The following is a 4,648-nucleotide window of genomic DNA, read 5'->3' as shown; positions in this document are numbered from 1 at the left end:
AGAAAGGCTAAATTAAAGCTTAGTTGGAACTGTATTTGAGCATCTGTCTAGGTGAATACAAAAACAAACCTATTTACCTTTCACATATTTTCATAAGAGCTCTTTTCTTATTCTATCTAATTACAAAATATGTATGTTTAAGGAGTGACTTTTCTCCCCTGTGGCTCTGCAGTGAAGTCATTATGCTCACATTGTGACTTAGTAATCCTTCTCCTTGGAAAAGATCATTATAATAACAATAATATGATTACACTAGAGGGTCAAAGAGACTGATTTGTGAGAGGCAATGCTATTCTCCATGGGAGCTGATGGATCTTAGATGGATAGAGGACTCCACAACCAGAATATTGCTGCCCTACTTAGGGAGCAGCATATATTGCTCTTTCCACTTCCAAATGCAGGCCATGACCAACATGTATGATGAAACTTAACTTCTTCTCTAGATCTTTTATTACACTTTTTACACACGGCCTCTGGAGGCTATTCAGCTACACTTCTCAGAAAAGCTGTCACTAACACTACCAGGTTCATTTTAATCAAGATTTGCACAGAAATTAAGGCACTGCAGCAATCATCATATTGCTTACTTCCTATTAAGTTTTGCATAGTTATTTACTGTGTTTGCTGTTATGGAGCTTATCCTTGTGACCACCGAGATGAATTTTCAAAGATCCTTTGATAGAAGTTTCCTTTCTTGGAAGAATCAGTACCTTGAAGAGCTTCTATAGGAAAAGTTCCTCCACATAAAAAAAGAATGAAGGGGTCCTGAACAAAAGCAATCCTGGGAATGCAACTGTAAGCTGAAAGCCAATTCACATGAAATAGGCAGTATGACTTTATGAGCAGAAATTCTGGAAAACAGCCCCTATATAAAGAAGCAAGCTTTTCCAGGGCCTACTCCATTCTGATCTGACTGCTAAAGGGAATAGTTACGCCAAATCCAGCAGTGGTAGGTACAATGTGGAATTTTATCATCTTGTTTCACCGCTTTGTTTCTGACTTCCCATGCACTTTTCCTTTTATTACAAAACAGGATGGCATAAAAACTGACTTAAAATTTACACCTAGAACAATAATCTGCAGGCCATTTCTTCACAAATCCCTTAACGATTCAACACATCTTCAATAATAAAGAACACAGAGGATTACTGGAAGCTGGATGACTTTCTGTATAAAAATGATCTTTTTTTATTTTTTTTTTTTTTAATGTTTACCCATGTTCGAAACACCCTTTTTAAGATGTATCTATTTTATGATTATCTAATTATTTAGCTACAATGTATTTCACATTATCTTTTTATGGAAGGATTTGTGTTCACTCAGCCACAGGCCAATACCTTTCCCCAATAAGCCTTCTAAAGCCAGCTGTACTGCGCCGCTTCAAACAGACTAAATTTAGCCAGTTCTGTTCATCAGAGGAATGCTGTGTGTCAGCTACATCAAAGCCCAAGGGCAGCCTGATAAACACTGAATACAGGTCACGTAGCTCTGTAGCTAACAAACTCTAAGAGAGCTTGTACTCGGGGGCATTCAAAGCAGTTTTGTCATCAACAATCTAGTATCCCTTGAGCCCCCATGTCGTTTCAGTTGCCAGGCAACGCTGGTGTTAATGTCTTAGAGGAGAAAAACTTACCAGGCATCTGGCCGTTCATCTGGTTCTGCATGTGTGGTGCAGGCGGGCCCCCACCTACCATACCATCTGAAGACATGTTGTGCGAGCGCGGAGGTGGGGGAGGGCCGCTCTGACTCATCCCTCCCGGACCCATAGGCATATTCTGTGTGGGTGGCTGAAAGGAGACAGTTTAGTCAAACACCAGAAGCAGTTAGTCTGACAAATATATTGTATGTACATACGGTCCAGCAGTTGCCTATATTGTTAAGCGGGGGTATGAAAGCAAGCACTGAAATGCGTTTCCTGCTCTTTCTGATACCTTTTAACTCCTCCCAATATTAATTTTGGCAAAACGTTTAATATTTCAATCAATTTTACATGAAGTATCACATGCAGACAGCACCTTCAAGCTTCAAGATTAAAAAAAAAAACACCACCAAACAACAAAAAAACCCCAACAAATCAATGCCTCATTAAAAAATTATACCTGAATAGTTTTAAGAGTGCTGGAGTCGCTCCCCCTCAGACAGACAAAAGCTTTCCTTCAAAGCAACATTTGGTGAACAGAAAAAAAATAGCTCTTCCATTGTAATTCTCTCACATCAACAATTTGCTGCTGTTAACAGACCTTGTACCAGGACAAGGCAGGTACAACATGTGATGAAAACCTCTGAATGCTCATAGATGAGCAAAAAATTTGCACCTGGGTGTGGTAAAATGTTTGCGATCTCTTCCCCTCTCTCCCCCGAAGCGCTGAAGGCCTAGTTCATAATTTCGTGCCAAACACCCCCTACAGACTGGAAGCACATTAGTGCTGGCCTCCAAAGGTCCAGAGACAGCTGCCTAGAAAGGATGTTTTTGGCAAATTTCCTAATGAAATTGTGAGGAAAATAACTGAATAACCTTGAGAGTTCGGAGAGAGAGAGAGCAAGAAAAACAGTAAATACGAGGGGGAATTTACTATTAGGTTCTACTCACAGCAATGTAAGAGGACACAGACACTGCTAGTAGCCAGCTTTGTTTTCCTATTAAGAACACCTGCGAGACTGTACGATCCTCCTCACATACCTCAGCCAAATGCTTTCAGGGGAATAAAAACCACCTCTGTGAGAGCAAATGCCTGGGTCTCTGGCTTTTGAGGACCCTCTCTAAAAGGCCGTAACTATTCATGCCAAACCCTTCCTGTGAGACAACCATGTGCGTATTTTTCAACATTTCTCTTCATAGGAAGAGCCAAGGGGAGGGTCCCCAAGAATCCATCTCACGCAGCCACCCTTACACCCACACCTACTCAGGACATTCATAAAGACAAGATGCAGTACAGTAGAAAAGAGTAACCCTTTCCAAACGAGTGTAATGCAGCACTTTTTGGCCTTGAAGATGGCAACATCTGGGTAACACAGACACACACACACATGTATTCACTTTGCAGGGGGAAGGGGGAAATGGTATTAATTTATTTTTTCAACATTTCTTCAAATACATCAAGCAGGTATTCTTTTCCCCACAATATTTTAAAAAATTCCTCTAGAAATCAATGAAAAGTTTTTTTCCAGCAGGAGGAAGGAAGTAGGAAAATGCATGCAAGTAGATGACTTCTCTTACTAAATTCCTTTCATTTCTCCATAAGAGAATGACCTTGCATCAGCAAGTTTATTCCTCATCCCATAGCAAAAGTAGCAGAAGGTAGAAAAGGTAAGAGTGAAAGGCAGCTCTACCCTCTGAACAATGCGAGTGAAATGCTGCTCCATTCTGCCTGATCTTCCTCCACTAGTGAGCAACCAAAGTTAAGTCTTTCTTTAGCAGAAGAGTTGTCTTCCTTCCCTTCACCTTCAAAAAGCTATCACCCTACTTTTGCATCTAACAGAAATTATCTAAAATTGATATACAAAGAAACAAAAACAGAAACAAAGAGACTAGTTATTTTCATTTAGAAAGTATTTTTGAAATACCAGCAAAACCAACACACTTGGTACCTCCACATGAGCAGCTAAAGCTCATAGCTTAACAATAGCCCCATTTCAGCAAAGCGAACAAAGCCAAAAAACAAAGTTGAAATATTTTCAGAATTAAAATGAACTTCTTTGATTCCAAGTATAAATCATCAGTAAATCCAATGTTCATAGTATTTTCCATTATCAGCATGTTATGTGACGTACTAAAACATTTTAGATCATAACTAGGTTTTAGCAGGTGTTTCTGCAGGTTTTTAGCAGGTTTCCTGCAGGTGTTATTGCACAAATATGGGCATGCCCCTATGCATGGAAAGATGGACCGAAAAAACCTCCAAAGGTTATTTGAGACAAAACTATATATCCCAACTCTGAAATTTGTTCTGGAAGTTTTCAAAACAACTATTGTTTAGCATTAAGACAAACACTGCAGCGGTCAAAAAACAGCATTGAGAACACACACATTCAAGGACAGGGGGAAAAAAAAAAGTATTGAGGATTTAAAAAAAAAAATCCCAGTACATACAAAAACCTGCAAGAGACTTCACAAACCACAGGGAACTGAAAGAACCGAGGGAGTAATTAAAAACACACAAAAAGGTACTACTAGAAAGTAATTTACCAAGAGGAGCTTCTGGATATGGAAACAGCCCAAAGATATGTGTGAAGCCATTTCAGATTCTTGAAAATAGTGCAAGAAAAGGGTCCAAGCTGCTAAAGAATTCAATCTTTCATTAAATTAAACTACCTCATAAGATGACTAGAAGATAGGCAAACACTGTATCTCCTTTTATAAAAGAGGTAGTAGAACCAATGCTAGGAATCAAACCTGTGAGCCTTGATCCTCAAGCTACAAGTACATTGATGACAATAATTACAGTATTATAAAACTCATTATAAAGGATGATAAAAATAAAGATGAGTTACTAAAGTGTCAGTATAGGGAAGCTGTATCTTTCTAACCTATTAGGAATTTTTAGATAAGTTAAGCCACTTAGCTGCATATTTAACAAAAACTTCTTAATACAAGTTTTTTTTTGTCAAAGCCATTTGGAAAAATATGTTGTCCAGAGGTACACTCTTT

General features: G+C 38.8%; 1 long non-coding RNA gene across 1 annotated transcript in view; it reads right to left on the bottom strand.

Annotated features, from left to right (window-relative positions):
• Positions 1 to 1,673: 1,673 nt before the first annotated feature.
• Positions 1,674 to 4,648, bottom strand: part of LOC104625183 — a 15,422-nt gene continuing 12,447 nt past the window's right edge. The window contains exon 3 of the long non-coding RNA XR_738076.1: positions 1,674 to 1,787. This is a non-coding gene — a long non-coding RNA (uncharacterized LOC104625183). The remainder of the gene's footprint in view (positions 1,788 to 4,648) is intronic.

Source organism: Phaethon lepturus, unplaced genomic scaffold (assembly GCF_000687285.1).
Source record: "Phaethon lepturus isolate BGI_N335 unplaced genomic scaffold, ASM68728v1 scaffold21940, whole genome shotgun sequence".
NCBI classification, from domain to species: domain Eukaryota; kingdom Metazoa; phylum Chordata; class Aves; order Phaethontiformes; family Phaethontidae; genus Phaethon; species Phaethon lepturus.
This window is presented reverse-complemented; position numbering and strand designations above follow the sequence as displayed.